The sequence below is a fragment of the Chamaea fasciata genome, unplaced genomic scaffold (assembly GCF_029207755.1).
Source record: "Chamaea fasciata isolate MVZ Bird 193981 ecotype frontalis unplaced genomic scaffold, bChaFas1.0.hap1 SCAF_3, whole genome shotgun sequence".
In the NCBI taxonomy this organism is placed as follows: Eukaryota; Metazoa; Chordata; class Aves; order Passeriformes; family Sylviidae; genus Chamaea; species Chamaea fasciata.
Genome location: NW_027094088.1, coordinates 94,245,658 through 94,257,626, shown reverse-complemented (window position 1 = coordinate 94,257,626; position 11,969 = coordinate 94,245,658). Strand labels below are relative to the sequence as shown.

Genomic DNA, 11,969 nt, shown 5'->3' with positions numbered 1-11,969 from the left:
CTGTATGATATGTTCCAGCAGAGGTTTATTCCAGCATGCTGAAGGGGTCAGGGACAGAAGACCAGGCCATGTGCTGTGCACAGGCTTAAGTAAGGGGTCAGTGGCCAATGACCTGAGGGCACAGGGGTGGTACAAAGGCAGGGCAAGGGGCAGCAAACCCACAGGGGGGATGAGGGATGAACAATTGGAGTGGGCAGGGTCAACCAGCCAATGGGGAAGCAACCTAAGGTAAATTGGCTGCAGTTCTGCAAGGCACCATGAGAGAAGTCCTCTCTTTCAGTATAGGCAGGGAAGACTCTACGGTTGATCTTTCCAGGGCGAAGGCTGGAAATTTCCCTGAGGGGATTTTAGGGTTCTCACAGTTGGCACTGCATTAAAATAAATGTCATCAAGTAAGGTTAAATAATTGCAAATTGGTTTTAATTCAGTATTTTTTCTGATATTAAAGCAAAACTAATTTCCCAGACTTGCACAGATTTATCTGAAAAACAACAGCATCTTGGGGCCAGTCTTCACTCTGACAAATTCTGGCTGAAGTTACTGAGCCCAGTTCACCTCACAGACATAACCTCTGCAGCACCACTGATGCTCCCTAAACCAGGCAGCTTCCATAACAAGCTTGGAGGTGGCTACCAAAGAAATAAGCATTCAGAGTGGTAGTTACATCCAGATGAAACTTCATCTGTCACTATAGTAACTCAACCTGATCCAGCTTTAAGGGCTAAAAAACCAGTTTTCCTTGATCCTCTTACCTCTGCTTATATATAAGTAACCTATACCAATAAGACTTTGTACAGATCCCAATACTGCAGCTGAAAGATCTAGCATCAAAGTTAAAAATCACTCTCATTTTTTATTTAAGTAAATGAATAAAATGAACCATGCTATAAAATAGAGACACAAAAATAGTACATGCCATGAATTTACGTTTTAGAACTGTCAGCAAATTCAATCAAGAAATTATCTCCTCAATATAAATGAACACAGGAAAGCGATTAACTGTTTTTAATTTAGCAATAACAAATTGAAATATCTTTCAGACAGGTAAATCAGAATTATGTCTTAACTTTAATAATCTATAGGCAGCTGTTCTGTACTCCCAAAGTTGAAGAATTAATGTAAGGGTAGAGGCTAACAGCAGCAATTATTAGTACAATCATAAATACGTTCTTTTAAGCTTATTGATTCAAATGAAACAGACACCACAGACAGAATTCTACAGGGTGCAATCTTGCTGCCATTACCTAGACAAAACTCCTTTCAGCATCAGCACTTTTCACAACTGTTGACATCACAGAACTGGTGACAACAGAGAATGTCTTTAAACAAATTAGCCGCATCTTTAAACAGATTGACTACATCTTTACTGTATTTCACAGAGTGATCTAAATTTCAGTTTATCTCAAAGAACTACTGCTAGTGATGAGGAGTGACTGCTAACCTCCTCCATTCCATGGCAGTGTGAATGCACTCATCAGGTACCAATTTGTTTTTTCAAAGGGCCTACAGGGTGATCTCAGATGTTTAACACCATCAAAAGAGCTGAGAATGGCCATAGTGTGAGGAGACAACACCAGTTCATGGCACCCTTTCTGTCAGGTAAGAACTGTGACGAACAGAAGCCTCCACAGAAGCCATAAAGTAACTGAAGGAGAAGGGCCCCAGCCCACAGCTCTCTCTATGGGAGCACAAGTCCTCTGGTTTTCGCCGAGGAGCAGCGTGGGACTTCTCTCTGAGACCTACAAAGTCAAAGTAGACAGAAAGAAGCGAAAGAAATGGAAGGGGAAAAGGAGAGACACAATGAAATGTGGTTCCCGTTCTGTTCTCAGGGTTTTTAAGAGTCATCCTTTTGGTATGGACAGGCAATCATTGCTGCAGTAAATGTTTTGTTCATTTAACCAGGCTGCTTGCAGGAGAAAAACATCTAACTGATTCTTGACTCTAGCTCATGAGATAACTGTACACCTAGTTATGTGATGTCAGCCTAAATAGCATTTCCGATGCTATCAGCAAGACTATTCACATTGTTTATCGGTATTTGCAAGCATAAATTTCCAACTTGAAAGGCACATTGATCACTTCCTGCTGTTTCTCTAGTCTAATATATGTGTTAATGAGGCAGTTATATCTTACTAGGTTGCAAAAATGATTTAATTCTTTGCATATTGCTTGTGTTCAAATAATATATGAATTAAATCCATGTGTCTCCCAGGCCTATGAGCTTCTGAAAATGCCTGTTTAGTTTAATGGCAATCCTCCTTTTTCTGTAAAATGCACCCGGAAAAAAAAAATTCCATCCACAAGGCCTTCAACTGTTTTGTAAAAGTTCCTATCTACATCCATAGATTTTATGTTTAAGATATTGATAAAATAATAATAAAAATTTCCAAACAGCATATGAAGAAATGTACACTCAGAATTAATAGTTCTAAACCTCTCTGAGAACTGGTTAGATGTACTGCCGTGGAGTTCTGCTCTGTGTCATAGAATGGTCTCAAGAATTATGCAGAAAGGTGTGAGTGAATAAAATGCTGCTTTTGTTCCTTCCTTATCAGGGAATAAACAAAACACCATCAAAACAAACCTGAAATTTACTCAGCTTTTCTCATGACTGTTTTTTGTACTGGACTGGCATGAAATTTAACTATAAAGTTTAGAATTGTAGTTGTATAATATGCAGTTGCTTTTCTTCCATACAAACAAGCCTGATTCATTTCCTGTGAAATAAAGGTCAAAATCCTCCTTGACTCCCTCAGGACTCGGGTGGCTCTTCAGGTTGTCATACAAAGTGATGCTCAGATTAATACAGTAAGCAGAGATCAAATGCAGGAATTTCAACCCATAAAGCTTACTGGACAAACTCACCAGCTCCCTCCCTTTCCCCTGCAATGGGAATGTGAATTTAGGGATTATAAATACATAGTGAGCAAGGCTATGAATAATAATCATAAAAGTATATTGTGCTTCTATTTTACAAAATATATTACTTCCTAAGGCTTCCTCTGTTTAGTGCTTCCAAAGGGAGCTCTTTACTCCCACAGATCACAGTGGATTAAAAATCACGAGGACTACTAATGATGAGGTGTAGGATTACTGACCCTGTACTAAACTCTGATAGACTTTGAGTAGTTAAATTAGTTGTAAATATACAATATATGAAGCATATATTATACAGTAACCTTTATAATAGTCAATCATCAAGTTTTTGTTTTGTTCATTAGAATCACCTATATTTGCATTTTTCCAAGAAAAGATAAAATTATTCTGAACCCATCACTCCAATACCTTACCAACTAAAGGTTTTGACAGCTTGCTTTCTGTTTCATCTCTGGGTCAGATTGATAGTCCACTGATGCCGGTCTCATTCAGCAGTACTGTAAATTCCTCTATTGAAAACAAAGAGCATTATGTTATTTATAACCAAAATTTATTTCTCAAAAAAGTCTAAAATGGAAGCTTACGTGTACACTAAGACTAGATAAAAACACTAATTTCCAATTGCTGGAGGTGGTGCCTTTTAAATATGACAGTAACTCTCTCTGGTCAAAGCCATGGACAGCCTGAGCTCAAGCTGAATGTCCAGGGGCTTTGAAGAGAAAACCATCCTAATTCAGAACCTCCTGAGAAAGGGCAGTGGAAATGTGAGGCTTCCAAGCCCCTACAGAACACCTGCAAAGGCTGAAAACATAGAGTGCATCCAGCCATCTGTCTGTCACTATTGATGGCAGACATAACATGCCTCAAAGAAAGTAGCCATTAAAGCCCAGTCTAATCCACAAATGTCTACAAAGGCTCAATGCCCCAAAACTGCTAAAACATCACTTCTTGCCACAAAGTTGCACCATCAGGTAATAAGCCTGGTACCAACTACATTTGTCATAAAAGATGAGCATGAGAGTAAAACCTGCATCCCACAGAAGTAAACACACATGCCAGCAGAATTTACAATGCTCCAGAGTTCATAATGTGATTATCCCAAGCCCCTTATTCTACTACCTACATCTACAGAAGTAATTGTTTTCATTTCAACATGTCCTCTTCCTCCTTCTGTCACTATCTCATTCTAGCCCTTTCCCCACCTTTATACTGTTGAAAATTGCTCAAATGTAAGACATGGGAACTGAAACTTACTAAAACCTCAATAAATTAAATGTTTGGTTCAACATGCACAAATCTACCAGAGAAAAGCTTCCTGTAAGAGTGGATTTTCCAGTTCTGAAAAATAACATAGGTATAGTATAAAAATAGTTGAAGTAAGAAATTGGGGCTTGCTGGTTTTAAAAAATGCTACGGAGTCTGCTATGCCAGTGGAAAGACACTTTGACTTTAAGGGACTTTATTCACAATTTTTATGGTACAAGACTTTTGTTTTTCCTTACTATGCATTTGCAGTTTGCTTCAAAGATAAACCTGAAACAGGACATTTTGTAAGCCAGAACCACAGTTCTTTGATACCACTGAGCTAAAGTGCAGTAGTTGAGTGCAACTTGAATTACTAAAGTTAAGATTCTGCATCCCATGTCATGGTTTCAAGCCCATCTGGAGGTGAAACACCATGCAGCCGCTCACTCAACCCCACTTCCCTTTGCTACCACCCTAGCTGAAACCAGGACAAGATTAAAATGTGTTTGTTACCTTCCATTAAAGTTTTGATAAATCAGAAAGCCAATTCTGTTCTCCTGCTTCCATAAACCACAATATAAATTGACTAGCACAATTATTATCTATAGGTGTTTTGTTTGGTATAAGCAAAACCTAAGTAAACTTCAGGGTTGGGTTTGGTTTTTTTTATTTCAACATGCGTCCTTTTTTATTTCCTCAATGGTCAGCTTTATCTCAATAACATTGCTGTTCTATCAGATACAACTTCTGCTCCTGAGATAAAGACAGTGAGTGATAACACTAGTAATTATTTGTGGGTTTATGCTATTCTATTGAACCATTTGTACCATAGGCTAACTAAATGGGAGCAAAGCACCCTATGGACAGATGTTTTCATTATGAGTGGATATACAAAAGAAGGTCTATAGGGAATTTCATTCTGTTTCAGACCACTTCTCCAACATCACTTTTAATTTTTAATATTCTTAGCATATCTTTCCACATTCTCAGAGATCCTCCCAATTTCCTACCATCTACCAATTTAACATGCATACACTTAATTCTGTATTCCAGTTCACTACAGAGGTCATATTAGTATTGAATTCTTCCACCAGAAGTTAAATTTACAAATTATAATTGATAGGCTTTATTTTTCATTTTTTTAAGAATAGACACAGTATTTGCTCTTTTGCAGTTCCGTCACACTTCTCCAATCCTCTACATGTTTTCTATATAAATGCTGATATTTTTAAGATTGTTTACTGGCTATGTAACTCAATTTATCAGGTCCAGCCAAACTAATAAACATCTAATTTCTCCAAAAATTCTAGCTATCCTTCTCTTTCAAGCCCTATTTTTCACTGTCTTTGTCTTTGAAAACTAACCCTTTCCAACTAGCAGTTCTGTTAGCCATCTCCTTCAGCTGAGCACTTCAGAAAACACCATTGCATATAATTTTGTAGAATAGCAGACTAATAGTTTACTTCTTTTCTTACCCTTCTAGGTACATCTACTAGCTTGCATTCAGTTCCCTACTGTCAGATTCAACTATATCATAATATACTGATTAAGCTTCCCTTCCTATACTGATGAAACTTCTCTGTAAAATTAGATTGCTTTGTTCCAATCCTTCCTATGAAAAAAGCTGACAGAAACAAGAGAGAAAAAGTACCTCTCCTTCAACAGTTAGATATCTTCTCGTTTACATGTTAATTGTTTATCTATCTTAATTATTATAACATTGTCTTCAGTTTTGATCCATTTTTTCCTTGAGTTCTATGTCCCCAGCTTTTGCTGCAGAAATCACTTTCTCTGAGGAACATATTTGAAACCACTAATCCAAACCAATTTACAGGTTCAATGGATGCATACAAATACAGTGAAAACAGATGGTAACTTACCAATATAGAAAGTCTGTTTCTAAAAATTGGTGGTTTTTTCTGATTAAAGGTTTCATGAAGGTTAGAAACCTCTCACCATCCTACATTACCATAAAAGAAATGAACGTTATTTTGATGAGTATCAAGTTTCTTATCAATCTCTATAGCTTGGACTGCCATGAAATTCTACTCCACACTGCAAATTCCTAAACGAATAAATTTTTTTTTAGTTATCTTTCTCTAAAATAGGTAAAGCAAATATTTCTTGGTAAACAAACATTTCTTTGCCAAACCTTATTTTTCAACCTCACATTTCCCCCATCACAAATTAGTTATTGCAGTATCCAACCTGCCATTGATCGAATGGTGTAATTTCTGTTCATGTCCCAGGGCTTTCAATTAAAGATTTGTCTCCAGATATGGTACATGCTCTTTTTCAGATTGTTTCTCTGGAGTATCTAAAATCATGTTTTTTACTGCCTCACTGTAAGTTCTTCTGTTTCTCCCTAACGTTATTTCCCAGCAAAGTGTTACCAATTTTTTTCCATAGAGTAATTATTAGTTTTCAAAATACTTTTCCCTCTGCTATATAGTGTTTGTTCCAACCAAAGTAAATCTGTTTTTACATTCAACAGTGAATTATAAAACACATCTTCCATATTAAAATTCTGCAACCAACATTGATTTGCAAATCTGCTGAAAAAATTACTTTTCTGAGCGTAATCATTAATAACCTGCTGTATATCTGTGAATCCTTTTTTGCCCACAAAGCTCTTACAAGACGTTTCTGTTCATCAATTCTTTCCATTCCCATGCCCTTTGGAGAGCAGTTTGTCTGATGATATCACATCCCTGTGGACTGGGGAGTCGAGAGGGGTGCTGGGGTGACAAGGCAGGACCTTACTGCAAAAGGCAAGTAGATGGGGGCCAGGTTCGACCAAGAGTCCAAATCAAAGGGTAAGGCAGGTTCAGGCAGCTCCAGGGTCCGGCTAGGATCTGCAGGTCTAGGTAGGAGCCTAGCTCAGCAGGCTACATAGACAGGCCAGTCTGGTTCCCCTGGCACCGTCAGCAGCCTGACGTGCTCGGGAGGAAAGGAGCTGCCCTGGGCTGCACCACTGCTGAGCTGGACCTGGTCCTCAGCAGCCAAGCCTGTGGGAAGGGAGATGTTGTCTTATGCATCTATAGTTTCCCTAATACACTTAATTATTTATCCTCTCACACTGAGGAGAGTAATAAACCTAATGAAGGAAGAACGGTAGCACTACCTCTTGTTTTGGCAGTATCCAAATGAGTATTTAAGAAAAAATTATGCCAGCCACAAAAGAAATTTCTGAAGAACTGTGTAATACACTGAAAAGCATACATTAAGTAATATCTGGGATAATGAGGCTTTTCTCCAAGTTTTGATTTTTTTTTTTCCAGGTTGGTAGTTATTTTCCTGAAAGAAGAAACTATAAGCAACTGACTCCTTGGAAAAAGCCTAACTGCTTGGATTATGTGTTCTTTTCCATTTTTTTGTTTTACTTACGAGTTTTGTCTTCATTATTGTCATGAGTTTCCTTCTGCTTTCTAATGATTTTATTCCTCCTGCATCACTTTCCTGTTTCTTTTTGTTAGCATTAAATGTTGCTTAGTAACTGAATCAGGCTGCGTTATTATTTGGCAGAACTATTCTATTTTTTGAAATATGTATAGAGATTACTCAGCAAAATTAAAACTACTCTCCCAAAGGAAAGAAGGCCATTTGCATCTACCACAACCTTCATTTTCAGATGATTTCTTAGAAAAAATTGGAAGTGATTCCTATAAACATATTATATATAAACATAAACACATATAAACATTCCTACAATGCATATTTCCAGACCAAGCAGTTAAGGAAATCTGAATCTTAATGAAAAGATGCTTTACCTGCTCCATGAGGTTATCCTAAGCCACAACAAATAACATTCATTTTGCTTTTAATAATGTGTCTCAGATCTTACAAGCAATTGTAATTTTAAAGCAAAACACCTTGGCTTTCCTTCAGTGTAAGCTCATTTAAAAATTCACCTTTGTTGTGGATTATTAAAAAGAAATCATAATTTAAGTAATTTAATAGCAAAAAAATGGAAAAGGTGGAATTCACCATTTTATTGAGGTGTCCTAATTTCATGTTAATGTGGCAATGATCAAGTGTCTCATCTACATGGACCTGAAATCAGCAGTAAGGGTAACTATCCCAATTGCAAAACCCATCTGAGTTTAATGAAATTTTCACTTTAAAATCTCTCTGAAACAATGAAAAGCACTAACAGCCACATTTCAAATCAGTTTGTTCAATTTCCACTGCAAAGGTTTAAACTGCTTTAGTATTAAATAAAACATAATAGAAGGCTGTGACACCATAATAAGAAAATTACCATAGAACTTTATAAAGAATGTCTGAAATGGAATAATGTTAATCAATATTAAATTATTCAAGAACTGCTCGAGCTGCCCCATATTGATCAGAATAGTCTTAAAGGCCTCCACATTCCATTAAGTAATTTTACATCTTTAAACACCCCTATAGTGAACAACATGCTTTCTTTTGTATACTTTTGACACAGACATGCACTACACATTAAAAAATATTTTAAAATAAATTTCTCAGTCTTCAATGAATTTTTTATAGGTCAGAGCATGGATTCTCAAGCTAGCAACAATTCTTAACATGGGAAATATTTCTAAATTTCTTCATTTGAAATTTTATCATATTTTCTTACAAAAAAGGCAGATGGAAAGGTATCATAAACATTAAACAGTAGAATTACTTCACAAACACTATACAGAAAAATTACTTTGGTTTTGAAGTACAGAGTGAGAAAATTACACTTGCAAGAGAGTTTGGCTCAGTAGTAACTCTGCACAATAACCACTTTGCATCTGCTTGTTGAAAAATCACAAGAGTTTTAGACACTTGGAATGAAACCACATATACATAAAGTCTTGTAATAAGTGGCTCTTTACTAAAAAATAAATTAAAAATCACATTCTTCCAGCTCCCTCTATTGTATAATTAATATAAATGTGCTGAAGTCAGCAGGTGAAATATTATAATAGCTGAGCATGAGTAGCAGGAAATATGCAGGAAAGAGAGTTGTCATGGAAAACTCAATTACTTATGCACCTCAGCTGTTAATAACTTTATTACATTTGAAGCACAAGTCAAAGAGTGTGACCGCCTAAGCTGGGAAGACACACTTGTCCTTGTCCTTCTAGGACCTATACCAGAAAAAAAGAAAAAAACTAGAAGCATATGGCCTCCTCTGTTTCTTCCTTCTCTATTGTATCCTCCCTAAAGTGTGAGGTATTCACCCAGGGTAACATCCCCCAGCTGGGCTTGATACCAGCAGGTGCCTTTTTACAGGGGCATATACTGATAGGAAAAGGGAGAATGGCTTTAAACAGAGAGAGCAGGTTTAGATTAGATACTGGGAAACCATTCTTCCCTGTGAGGCTGGTGAGCCACTGTCACAGGCTGCCCAGAGAGGCGGTGGATCCTCCATCCCTGGAACTGTTCCAGGCCAGGCTGGCTTTGAGCCACAAGCTTTAAGCAACCTGGTCTAGTGGAAGGTATCTCTGCCCATGGCAGGGGGATTGGAAGTAGATGACCTTAACAGATCCTTTCCAACCCAAACCATTCTATGATATTAGGAAGTGTGGTGCCCACCCCTCTGCTCTTTCACTCCTCCTCTTCAGCAGGACAGGGGAAAATAAATGAAAAATCTCATGGGTCCAGATAAGAGCAGAGAGATTATCCACCAATTACCATCATAAGTAAACCAGAATCAACCTGGGGAAGATAAAATTAATTTGCTGTGAATTAAAAATTGGGTATTTTTAAAATAGCACTGTGAGAAACAGTAACAAAAAATAAAAGCACCTTTTTGTCAACTCCCTTTTTTTCCCGGACTCGGCTCCACTCTTTGTTCGTGACTTTTCTGCCACCTCCTCTCCTCCACAACTGTCACAGGGAGATGGGAAACTGGGGCTGGGGTCCATTCATAATGCTTTGTCTGCACCGCTCCTTCCTTCTCATGCTGCTCCTCTGCTCCAGCACAGAATTCCTCTCACTGGACAGAGTCCTCCACAAACTGCTCCAATGTGAGTCCTTCCCAAAATGTTGCACTTTCTCAAGAAGTAATTTCCTGCTTACAGTCCTTCAGGGTTTTAATGCTGCTTACTTCTCAGGTAAACACAAGAGAACTACAGCATATTTTCTGAACTGCATCACTTTTGGATTAGATGTTTCACTAATGAAGCTCTGCTAGTAAAATCCAGCCTGCCCTAGTAAAATCCAGCCTGCCCTAAAGGAACAACCCCACCAGAGCAATAAAATAACTGACTACTCATTGTATGTCCACACACCACAGGATACCTCAAAGACAGAAAATATAGAAGGATCCTAGAGATAAAAAGGATTTTTGCCACATTACAAAGGAATTTTGTAGATCCAGATGCCAAAGAGGAAAAAAAATAACCCAAACAACAACAACAACAAAACAACAAAAAAAACCCAAACAACAACAACAACAACAACAACAACAACAACAACAACAACAAAAAAAAAAAAAAAAAAAAAAACCCTAAGCCTTTCATGGACTGGACAAGGAGATTGACGTATTCCTGGCAGAGTAGTGGTGTAGAATTTTTAATATCGACTCACATCATTTTCCAGTGCAGGGCTGGGAAACTTCAATCAGGCAATGGCAAAGAGAGTGGCCTACAGCCTCTGGCTGTGCAAAGGCAGCACCTCTGCCTTGGCTGTATTTGTGTCAGGATAATGGGGTCTTGAAAAAGATTTGGGTATTAAACTTCTTTTTTTTTTCTGTCTTCAGAAAAAGAAAGGATTCCTATCTCTAGTTTAATTATTAAAAGTAGCGCATTGAGAACACAATGAATCCCAGACCAAAAATAACTACTCATGTAAGTTTTTTAAGACCAAAGACAGAAAAGAAGCCCTTCCAGTCTGAGTCTTTGCTGAATTCTGTCCTGTTATGACACTGAAATTATTTTATAAGCTCATAAACTCCATTTTCTTATGGGAAAGACTAGCAAAAAGATTAAGGATTGCTTCCAGGTAGGGACAAGTTGCTGTAATTGTAGTATTGTCAATCCCAAGCAATCAAATAATTAAAATAATAAAGCTGTTTTCTACAGCATAAAATTTAAGATGTTTGAAAATACTACTTTAATTTTACTAATAATGCCTTGACTCTTTTTTTTTTTCCTAGTTTTCTCCACATTCAAACAGGTGAAAATAACTCATTTTAACTGAAATCTGAAATGTTTATACAATCATATAGTAATGAATTAAGGTTTTAAGAAACAAGGCCCTCCGTAAACTTGGTTTTCCAGGCACACTGGCACAGCCGGGGCACAGAGGAGCACAGTGGGGCACAGAGCGGGAGTCACACCGGGGCACTCGGGGGATGCAGGGGCACACCGGATCACACTGGGCAGCTCCAACAGAGGGGGCGGTGTCACACGGAGAGGGGTGTCACACCAGGGGACACGGGGTACACCGTGGGGGCACACCGAGAGGCCACATCAGGGTACTCACGGCACACCTCGGACACAGGGTCACAGCAGGGCACGCCGCGGGGGTCAACACCGGGGCAGGGGGAGTCGTATCAGACACACCAGTCATGCCGGGGAGTCGCACTGGTCATAGAAGAGAGGGGGTCAACACCGGTCACGTGGAGGGAGCCACACCGGGTGGGTCACACTGCTCACACCGGGAGTGGTCACACCGGCGGGGGGTTCCCCAAGGGGTCACACGGGGTCACACCGGGGGGTTTCTCCAGGGGGGTCACACGGGGTCACACCCGGGGGTGCTCGAGGGGCTCACGCCCCGCCCCGCGCGCGCCACTCGCCCCGCCCTCACCGACCAAAACATTGGCACGTGCGCCCCGCGGGCGCCTGTCACGTGATGCGGCAGGCGCGCGCCGGGCGGAGACGGCC

At 39.0% G+C, this 11,969-nt stretch overlaps 1 long non-coding RNA gene across 1 annotated transcript; it reads right to left on the bottom strand.

The window, feature by feature from the left end:
- Window positions 1-892: 892 nt before the first annotated feature.
- Window positions 893-11,630, bottom strand: LOC136287836 (uncharacterized). Its single transcript, XR_010720371.1, has 3 exons — window positions 11,576-11,630; window positions 3,291-3,386; window positions 893-1,739 (listed from the first exon to the last, which is right to left on the bottom strand). It is a non-coding gene; the product is annotated as an uncharacterized lncRNA (long non-coding RNA).
- Between the last annotated feature and the right edge of the window lie 339 nt (window positions 11,631-11,969).